Genomic DNA, 11,612 nt, shown 5'->3' with positions numbered 1-11,612 from the left:
CTCGCCCCACTTTTGATTGCCACCCCACTGCCTCTGATATCAGAGATAAGTAGCCATTGATGATCTTATTCCCTTCATCCTTCTTCCCTCTCTTTCCTTCATTGATCTGTAATTCCTCCAACACCACCTCCTCCTCCTCCTCCTCCTCCTCCCTCCCTCTCTCTCTCTCTCTCTCTCTCTCTCTCTCTCTCACACACACACACATTGTGCAGTAGGCATAGGAGAGGACTGGGCACTAGATGGCGCCATCACACAAAACATGCTCCTTCCTTTCACATTGAACAATGGACAAATGGTTTCCTGTTGCGTGGATTCACGATCCAGTGTAGTCTCTGAGGTCCAGCCAAACATAGCCGTGGTTCTGTTCATGTGTCAGGAACCAACAGAGCTGGCAGACAGGAACCTACAAAACTGCTGGAGCAAGAAGCTCACTAGGAGCTGTCCATAGTGCTGAAACCTACAGCTACCCTTGCCGCTGTCCCTTCTGGGTCCCAACTACAGACAGATCAGAAGAGGAGTTTCCTCTCCAGGGAAGCCCATCAGAGTTCATTGATGACCTTCTTCCTGTTAACGGGCAAAAGGTCTTTTTATTTAGGTCTATTTATTTAGACAGGACCTTGGACAAAAGGCCATTTAAAAGTCCTTTGGAGCTTTGAACTGGCCTTAACTGGTTGCTGCTCCGTTTTAGTGTGAAATATTATATGAGACTGTTTTCATGGTCTTTGATGTGTTGCTTAACATTGTTCTTGTTTTAATTGCATTCACTTTATTTACTTTTTCTGAGCTGCATTCAGCATTAGTTCCATTCAGAGCAGAATTATTGAAACGAATGGACATAACTAAGATAACTTTTATCTCTGTTGGAAGCCGCCCAGAGTGGCTGGGGAAATCCAGCCAGATGGGCGGGGTACAAATAATAAATTATTATTATTATTATTATTATAAGTAAGGTCCATTTGTTTCCGTGGGTCTGCTTTGAGTAGTACCAATGTTGAATGCAACCCATTGGTTACACACACACACACACACACACACACACACACACACACACACCTGGTCTGGTGCTAATGTAAAAGAGATGTGTGTCCTGAGTCCCAAAGTATTGCAGGCTCAGTCATGAAGTGGCTGCTGGAGATGGACAAGGAAGGAGGAGAAGAGGAGAAAATGGGGAGAGGATGGAACTGAGAGTGGGGAACGGTGACTGGAGGAGGCATGTTCTTCTGCCTCCCAGGATATGGCTGCTCTGGATGTAGAAGAAGGACTGCCACTTCCCTCCTTCTCTCCTGGGAAGAGGAGAGCACCCACAGAATCTAGGAAGGGCATCAACCAAACACTGGGAGTGGAGGCACCAGAGTCAGAAGGGCAAGGCACAACCTGGTCTCCCAGGGCCTGGTGGTGCTCATGTCACTGGGAAAAGACCCATTCTCCCTGATGTAGTGTGCAGTCTCATGAGTAAGCTTGCTTTTCCCTGCCTTGAAAAGCTTGGTGGGTGGACATGCCAACCCACTGAGACAGGTCTCTTGCTTCCACACAGTTCTGATCTCCTTGCCCCCAGCTTGGACTGCTTAAATCTGAACAGCTGCTTTTAGCCCAGTTGGTCTTATGGTCCTTTCTTTTCACCTAACCTGAGCGTTGAGGCTTCTGTGACTCACTACCTGTTGCACCTTTACTCTGCCTCAAAAAAACCCTCTTCCTTATTCTCAGTGATGAACGTCTGTTTTTGTGGTCTGAGTGGGAACCAGGAGACTGTGGCCCTGCAGAAGTTGTTAGACTCCAGCTCCCATAAGCCCCAGTCACCATGGATAATCAATGAGATAGTTGAAGTTCAGCATCACCTGGGGAGCCACTGCTTGCCCACCCCTCATTTGTTCTCTCTTGCATTTTGAGCTCCTCCCCTACAAGCCAAGGTGGAAGCCCTTAACTGCAGCAGCCAAAGTCCAACTGCGGCAAAACTCACTTTTAGAAAACGGCAGGGTGCAAATTGTCTGTCTAGAGGTGGGAAGCATCTGCTTTTGTCCCCCCCCCCCTTTTTAGTAGTGATCCAACAAGATAACACATGTCATTTAGCTATTCCAGACTTGTAAACAATGTGATTCAAATCATTAAGATACAGGTTATTAAAAATTTATCTTCCCTGCCGGCAAATGCAGGCTGATTTGGAATTCCTAGGTTTTGTGTCCTGTTTCTGAACAGATTAAAGGTGTTGTTGTTTTTAAGTCATAAAGTCTCCTCTGCCTCTCATTTCTCCTTCAAGCACATTCTCTCCATCCATAGCATTCCTTCTTGCATTCAGAGCTTCTGTGCTGACAACAGCCTCATCTCTCAGTTCTTGATCTGTTTGTCTCCCTTTGATTCCCTCTTGTCTCTTCATTTCCCTTTACTGGGTGTCTGCACCATCACAGAGCCAGAACTCACTCACCTTTAATGATATATTTATTATTGCATTTATACCCCATGTTCCTCCCTCCCCCCACACCCTCCGGAGGTCAAGGTGGTGCACATGGTTCTTCCCCTCCTCATTTAATCCCCACAGTAGGTGCCAACTCCCTGGGGCCCTGGGAAATTCCCCATGAAGGGGCCAGGCAGCCACAAATTTTGGTGCCAGGGCTGTGTGACACCCATGGCCCTGGGCACCCATGGTAGCAGGGCCAAGCTTGCACTCCTGACACCCAGTGAGCTTCATGGTTGAGTTGAGATTCGAAACCTGGTCTCTGGGGTCCTAGTTCAACACTCGAACTGCTATGTCACACTGGTTCCTTTCTTCTGGGATTCCTTCCACCTATTCCTTCCTCACTTCTCTTGTGTGGAGGAAGACAGAAATAACATGGCAATACAAAGGGGCAAAAGAAAAGGGGGGGAGCATCCTGGTCCATTCAAATTGAAATCAAGTCCACATTTGTCAAAAGATGTTGGCTTATAGCCAACTAAATTTCACTCTTAATAGACCCACTCAATTAATGTGTTTAAATCAGCCATTACCATTACTTAAAAGAGGTCTACTCTGATTAGGACTAGCATTGGATACAATCTAATGTTTCTTGAGATTCCTTCCTTCCTTCCTTCCTTCCTTCCTTCCTTCCTTCCTTCCTTCCTTCCTTCCCTCCTTCCTTCCTTCCTCTTTCCCTGGTAAAAAGGGCACTTTGTGAAATTTTATGCACACACACCCTTGCAATTTCCCACCCACCAAAATATTAGGAATTTGCCTTACGCACTATTTGTCCATCTAGTGCAATATTCTTTTCTCTGACTGGCAGCTTCTCTGCAGGGTTTCAGTCAGGAGACATTCCCAGCCCTAACTGGAGATGCCAGGGATTGAACTTGGAATCCTCTGCATGCAAAGCTGATGCTCTACCCATGAACTATGGCTCTTCTTCCATTGATCTATGGATATTCTGGAATGAAGCTATCCCAGTGCATTGTAGAAGGTGCAAATTGGTTGGCAGTACTTTGACTGTGCTACTAGCCCTGAGAAGTCATTGGAGAATTTCTACTTCCCCCAATGAAATGTGCAACATATACAGTGGTACCTCGGGTTAAGTACTTAATTCGTTCCGGAGGTCCGTTCTTAACCTGAAACTGTTCTTAACCTGAAGCACCACTTTAGCTAATGGGGCCTCCTGCTGCTGCCGGGCCACCGGAGCATGATTTCTGTTCTCATCCTGAAGCAAAGTTCTTAACCTGAGGTACTATTTCTGGGTTAGCAGAGTCTGTAACCTGCAACATCTGTAACCTGCAGCATATGTAACCCGAGGTACCACTGTAGTTTGACCCTGCCATTCTCCCGCTTCTTATTCCCAGTCTCAACTTCTGTCTCATTCTCAGCCCATTACATTTTCCCGCAAACAGAGGGAGCCATTTCCCCAATCTAGCTGGTGCTGAAGCATTCTGAACAGTTCCAAACCATTTTTTTTAATGTTCTGTTTCTAGGGAGTTTCCCCTCCCCTCCCCTTGTGGATTCCCTGCAGGATTCCATAATGGGGAATCGTTAGATTCAGAATTAAAATATCCTCAAAGAGGGGCATTAGGCAGAGAAAGGCTGGCCTCCGACCTCCTTTGCAAAGCATGTTCTCTTTTCATAATTAGCCGCATTCCTGCCCAGCTAAATGCAAAGTTTGCTGGGTTGTAGCAGGGAGGCGGGACACGTCTGCTCCACAGCAGAGGGTGCTGGCACCCTGGGGAACAAAGAGAAGTGGCTGAGCCCTGCAAGCTGCTTTATAGAACTCTCTATCCTCCATCCAGGCAAGCAAAAGGCATTGCCAGAGTTCAAGGATGCATTTTCCAAGCAGGCAAATTGTATCCAAGGAGAGTGCAAAGCAAGGTCATTGAGGAGTATGGTTTGGGGATAAGGGGTGATATTCCCAAGGACCAGATAGAGATGCTTTTGGGGGTGGGTGGGGGTGGGGGTGAATGCATTTGGCCCTGGGCTCCAGGTTCCCCACCTTCTGTATGCAGTTATTTCTATTGCTCCCTGTAGCTGACCTTGGCTTCCCAAAGACCTGGTTGACTTTGAGAGGAGCTTGGCCAATTTTTGTGGTCCTGCAGAAAGTTATGCCATTGGCAAGGTGTCAGTATGAGGTTATAAAAGTAGCCTTCTAATCTTTCCAGGATATTGAAAAGACAGATAGAAATAGGAGGACGGGTAGCTAGGGATGTCAAATAACGTGAGAGAAGACTACTGCAAGACTTTTGCTTTAGGCAAAACCCCCAGGTCTTCTCTCCAGGTGAGACTTTGCAAATTCAATTGATGTCTGGCCATTCAGGCAACTGCAGGTTTCTTTCTGCATTAGTATGCATTGGCATGGCCCATCGTTGCTTTTAACTGGGGTGGGGAGGACAGACACTTCCCCTCATTATGAGAAAACCTGCCCCCAAACTAAAGGATGAGCTGTGCCACCTCAGAAATATGGGGGAGAGTGGCAGGGTGTCTTTTCAGAAGCATGCATATGCTTTTGATTGTCAGAGGCCCTGGGAAGCAGATGCCAGTCAATGCATGTAGACCAGAGGTGGCTACTCTGTGGATCTCCAGATGTTCGACTAATGGATACCATCAGCCCTTGCCAATATGACCCATGGTCAGGGAAGATGGGATTTGTCATTCAGCAACATCTGAAGGGCCACAACTTCCCCAAACCTGGTGTAGTCAGTACTAAGATAGCTAGAGCAATATTCTTGATACATAGGAACTCAAGCGGTGGGTGAGATTCAACTGAAATCAGAATCTTGAACCAAACTGGACTCATTCAGGGTGTATTCAGAGATGAGGAATATTGCATTAGATTTTTTTTTATGGTCATGCTAGGGCTTCCGTCCTGTTTTCTAAGATTCCTTTCACACTGCAGCACCTGTTGAATTATGGATCTGTCAGAGCTATTGGCACGTCATGCTAAATTTCATTCACACCAGTGGGCGCAATGTGGCATAACAATGAATGTCATTGGACAATGTCACTTCTCCGACACCCTTTCTGCACATGCCCACTTCTGTTGCACCCCCACAATTCACCCATGAAAATGTTAGGAAATAACTGTGCACCTGAAAAGCTCCCCAAATTTTGACACTTTAGACCTGCAACTAAGGAGGCTGCAAAGAGATTTTGGCTGGAATAAGATAACGTGGAAATGAGTGCTAAACATGCACCATATTCAATTAGATTTCCGGAAGTGGCTTTTATGTCATGCAAAATTTCAAAAATAACAGAAATTTAGGGAAATGTAATGAACGGCAGCATGAATGTGGCTTCCGGGAGATCTGGGCTTTGGGTGAGTCCAGTGGAGACAACCCTGAATTGGGTCAGGCTGCCTAGAGTGATCCAGGGATGTGAGGGGGCAGGACATAAGGTTGAAAGAAGGAGAAGCAGTCCCTTCTGCAGAGTATATTCTGCAGAGAACATGCTGGGGAGCAGACAAGCCCAACAGGGGTTGGTCTAGATGACTCTTATGTCCCTTCCAACTCTACAATTCTGTGATTCCAGATGGTGAGTGGAAGATGCAATCCTGCTGGCTGCAGGGTGCTCTTCCACAAGGGCCTCCTTCTGCAGGGAAGATACTTGCAGAGACGCACACCGCAGGATTGAACCCTGCTGCTCACAGAGGATTTCAGAGCGTCTCTCTGACACTGCATCTCCCCCATCACCCTCCCAAACATATGTTTAATTAAGGTCCTCCCCTCCCTTGATTCGGGAACATATCTGAGTCAGGTTGGTTGCTCCCTAGGTTGGTCCAGGGTGGGGTGGTGAACTGTGCACAGCCTAATAGCAAGTGTCCAACACAGAGTCAGATCATAGACCCAATTCACTTGGTATGATTTACACCAGGGCTGAGGTCCAGCAGTTCCTGGATTTCAAAATTTCAGAATTGACCACTGCACAATTGATGGTGCTCAGGCCATCTCTTCAGAAACAGAACCAGCTTTGAGTTCCCCAATACCTCACTGTTTCCAGAAGACATTCCCTTGCTCCACAGTGTGATAAAGAATTTCCCCAGTTTCTGAGCTTCTAAAGTCACAGATACCCAATCCCAGCAGATGCAATTGATGGTGGGGTGATGGCTAGGGATGGATGCTTCTGAAATTCCCCTCATCCCAAAGTCTCCAGGCCAGAGCAGGGAAATCACAAAGCAGGGAATCTTTAAAATCCACATCATGTAATATTTATACTGGTGTCTTAAGTACACAAATGATATGATGAAATACTTGCAGTCATCTTAATGGAAAGAAAGAGGTAAACAAGGTTTCCTTGGCTGGGTTGGTTCCTTTTCTTTGCTCCCTTGCTAGGCAATTTGCTCGTTGCTTTTTCCAAGTCATATTTGCCGAAGGACCCCCTACTTTCTTAGAATCATAGAATTGTAGAATTGGAGGGGGAAATGAGGGTCATCTCGCCCAGCCACCTGCAATGCAGGAATCTCAACATGCAGTGCTTGAAAGGTTGAAGAGCAAGAGGGGGCTTTCACAACTGCAGGCAGAACCAGAGATGGAGATCTGGTTACGTCAAAAGGTGAGCAGAATCCCATAGTCAGAATGGCCCTTTCCTGTCACCCCCAGTCCGCTCACCCCCCTGCCAAAAATGCTGAGGACTGAGTGTACATAGCAATGGTAATGTATGCATTGACAAAGAATTGGAAGAGCATTACTGGAGTGGGGGAATAGATTTGCATGCAATATGCATAGGCTGATTTTTTTAAAAATATAATTTTTTTATTAAAGATTTCTTAGTTTACAAAAGTACGCACCTTGTCTCTTTTTTCAAGTTGTGTTTTCTACAGATTCGTTTCATTTGTTGTGAGACATTAGTGTTGCATATAGTGTTAGGTTAGGAAGAAAAGAGGGGGAAAGAGGGGGAGTGGTGAGTGGGGTAGGGTGGGGTCGGGTGACAATACTTCTATTCTTCTACTTAGTGTATGTGTGGGGTTTTGTGTCAGCGTGATTTCCTTGGTGGTGAGAGAGGTTGGTGGCCTAGGGTGTGGTTGGTTGTCTTTTTAATCTTTGTTGGAAGCCGCCCAGAGTGGCTGGGGAAACTCAGCCAGATGGGCGGGGTACAAATATATTATTATTATTATTATTATTATTATTATTATTATTATTATTATTATGTTTTTGTATGTGAGTGGTTTGTGTGTGTGTGTGTGTGTGTGTGTGTGTGTGTGTTTGGATCAGGTTAGCCAAATTGATTTGTATGCTTTCGGTGGTTTCTTCTTGTTGTCTTGTTGGGCTGTGTATGTGATAAAGGAGAGCTACACCGGGGTGAAGGCATCTTCTTCTATTTGTTCTGACAGGATTTACATTGACCAAAAATATTTAAGGCTTGAGAAAAGGCATTCATAAACAGAAAACAAAGGGACGCGGGTGGCGCTGTGGGTTAAATCACAGAGCCTAGGACTTGCCGATCAGAAGGTGAAGGTCGGCAGTTCAAATCCCCGCAACGGGGTGAGCTCCCATTGCTCGGTCCCTGCTCCTGCCAACCTAGCAGTTCAAAAGCATGTCAAAGTGCAAGCAGATAAAGGTAAACAGCAGTAAGGTAAACAGTGTTTCCGTGTGCTGCTCTGGTTCGCCAGAAGCGGCTTAGTCATGCTGGCCACAAGACCCGGAAGCTGTCTGCGGACAAACGCCGGCTCCCTTGGCCAATAAAGTGAGATGAGCACCACAACCCCAGAGTCTGTTACGACTGGACCTAATGGTCAGGGGTCCCTTTACCTCTACCTTTAAACAGAAAATAAAAACCTAATTTACTTTGAAATGTCATTTTTTTTATGTGCAATACTTAAACATTAACAAGATATGGGATGAGAACAAAGAACATAGACAAAAACAAGTTTGTAGGAAGCAAAAACACACTTCAACACCTTTCTTAAGCATCTGAAAGTCTTGCCCTCAAATGAACTTCCTGAGCTCTCCCAATGGAGACAAGCAGAAGTTTAAATTGGAATGATAAGGAACTTTCCTAGCCCAAATGCCAAGGAGGTGGTGGTCAAGGTAACTAATTTACTCAATGGATTTATAGAGACTTCTGATGGAATTATGTATCATAGCTAACAGTGAAATACAGTCAGCATCCCTTAACAAACTATTGATTTTATCCAAATTCTCAGCTGTGATCTGCAAATGATATTTATTTCCCAGCTGCTTCCAAGCAACAGATTTATTTTGATATTCCAAAACAAAATACTGAACTTTTTTAGATTACAGTTGTGTTCCCTTCCTTTGATCCCCATTGTCTTGGTGCAGCCTAACCATGAGTTACTTTAAATGTTGTTTCCTCTTATAAATACTATCTCATCTCCATTCATTTTTGTCACCTGCTGGAAACCTTATTTAGATAAATCTTCCCAAAGGGATGATCTCAGACACGCTGCTTACTAATTCTCAGGTTTGTTTAAAAATGTGTACCTTGCATCGTTTTTTCCTGGAAAACCTTTTGTACATTGCTTTGAAATAATTCGGAATACGCAGCGAGTAATGAATCCCATTTAAAATATTCACAGTACTATCTTTACCAACTAATCAGAGAGATTTCCTCTAAACTCCTTATCTAAGAATAGAAGAGGAGCCTTGCTGCATCTGGGCAGTGGCCCATCTAGTCCAATCATCCTGTTCTCACAGAGGCTGCCCAGAAGCCTATGGGAAACCAGAAAACAGGATCCAAGCACAGCAGCACTCTCCCCTTTCTGTGGTTTGCAGCAACTGCTATTCAGAAGCATTATTGAATCTGACCCTGGAGGCAGAGTGTAACCACTGTGGCCAGTAGCCATCGATAGCCGTGTCCTACATAAATTTGTCCAGCTCTCTTTTCAAGCCATTCAAGTCGGTGACCATCTCTGCCTCCTATGATGCAGTGTGTTGTCTTTTCCTGAGCCCAAGAATAAATGGCAAAGTGTATCAGTTCTGTGTGCACCCAAAATTACAAAGGAGAATTGGGTCATTCAAGGGAGGTCCTCATCTTCCTGAATTACATTGCGCTGTTACAAAGGCGCCTTGAAGCAATGCAGGGGCTTCCTCGACTTTCAAATAGCTTTGTCACCATTGCTATGAAAAACTGTGCCCATACCCTGCAGGAAATGAGACTGAGTTGACTGGGGAAATGTGCAGAGCTCAAGAAGGGATGGGGAGATTTTAGAGGTGGTGGTGTCTTTCAGTTTGACAGACAGGTTTGGCTTTTAACCACAGTAAACAATTTCTCCAGTGTACTCCAATCAGAGTGATTTGAGGGAGTGGTTTGAAACTGCACTTTCCCTGTGGGCAAGAGATTTCCATTGTATTCCAAAAATCCATCTGGGGGACAGCAACCCCTCCTCAACCTTGGGGTAGCAAGGTCTTAGTTGGAGTGGTCACATTCACTCCCCTCCCCATTCCAGTCTTTCCTGGGAATATCTGCTATTTTCCCAACACCATCCCCACCTATGCAAATCAATGGAGAGAGATCTCCCGGGGAATAGAGTCTGTATCCCTGAAATCCATGGGTGGAAGAAGTCAACCACAACAAATGACTCTTGAGGAAACAGAACCTTTACTTGGAGCTGATATTTTACCCACCCCTTAAGGTCCACAAATGACAACACTTTGGAAGTCACAAGTCACAAGGTGGTTAGATTGGTCTCAACTAGGACCAGGGCCTTTTCAGTACTGGCCCCGACTTGGTGGAACGCTCTGTCACAAGAGACTAGGGTCCTGTGGGACTTGACATCTTTCTGCAGGGCCTGCAAGACACAGCTGTTCTGCCTGGCCTTTGGTATGGACTCCCCTTATGGTTTTGATCTATGGGCTACTATTAAAATGAGGCTGCATTTTAATTTGTATTTTTCTCCCTCCCCCCCCCCATTATGTTTTTATTGTAATTTTACTGGTGTTAGCCACCCTGAGCCCATCTCTGGCCGGGGAGGGTGGGGTATAAATAAATTATTATTATTATTATTATTATTATTATTATTATTATTATTATTCACCCCAATGGGGCAGCCTCCACTGGGTATACAGACTAAAAAAGTTCTGGTGCTGACAGCTAAAAAACAAAGTGAAAAGGGCATATATGGAGTTGGGGGAAGAATCATAAGATTGAATTGAGCTTATAGCCAAGAATAAATCCGCCCCATTTTTGCATACTTTCTTCTAGGCAAATAATAATAAGGCAGGCTGTTTACATATCCCATCTTGCAAGATTCAGACCTGCACAAGATGGCATTGTTTGAATTCCTGAACAAGAAGGCAAAGGCTTCTGTGGCTGAAATGAATCTATTTTCCTCTAGTATCCATGGCATTTTGTTATTGCCCCAACGCCAGAGACCCTAGTAAAAGCACCCAGCACCCCATGCCTGGCCAGTCAATTTTCCCATATGGCTTAGACATCCCCACCCTCGGAATCCCACCTGGTCAATCCAAGCCTATCAAATTATATCCCCCCGGTTCCTCCTCTTAAATGGATTGGGGAGAAAAAGGAGCGTCAGCAGTGCCTTTGAAGGACCCAGCAGCCGGCCGCCAAGGCAATCAGGGCTGCCTAAATGACAAGGCGATGCCTTCCAAATTGAGCCGACGTGAGGAGTGAGATGCAACTTGGTATCGATCAAGCTGCCAAGGTCACTTGGAGGGAAGGAGGAAACCCGTCGGGAAGCACGTGGCCACTATCATCTCCAGCCAGGGCTGACTTCCAACTGCTCCTGTGACCCAGTTACTGCCGGAGCTTGAGGTTGCAAAACATGAAATGAAATAAAAGCAAGGAGGGGAGAAAATCCTGCCGTTCGCTTGCAACTTGGCTCAGAGGGAAAGCAGCCCTCTGGCATAGAATCAGTCTGAGGCTGTGTAGACAGTGCGCCATACATTTTAAAACACATTTGTTCCCCCAAAGGATCCTGGAAGTTGTAGTTTACCCCCCCCCCCGAGCTACCATTCCCAGCACCCTTAGCAATGATTGGCGAGGTGTTGTGTGCTGTAATAAATGTTTATTTTAGATGTGTGTTCTCAGTGCATATGCAGTCAGGGGGAAATGACAACACTTCCTGCCTTGCCTCTCCCCAACCTCTGCCATTGCCATGACTCTGTTCAATCACTATGCACACCTCCACTATGCCTTGCCTAACACAGTGCCCTTCCGTTGCTTTTGACCACACCTCCCATCATCCTTGATAATT

Source organism: Podarcis erhardii (genome assembly GCF_964252035.2).
Source record: "Podarcis erhardii genome assembly, chromosome: 7".
Lineage (NCBI taxonomy): Eukaryota > Metazoa > Chordata > Lepidosauria > Squamata > Lacertidae > Podarcis > Podarcis erhardii.
The sequence above is the reverse complement of the archived record's forward strand: the minus strand, read 5'-3'. Positions refer to the sequence as shown.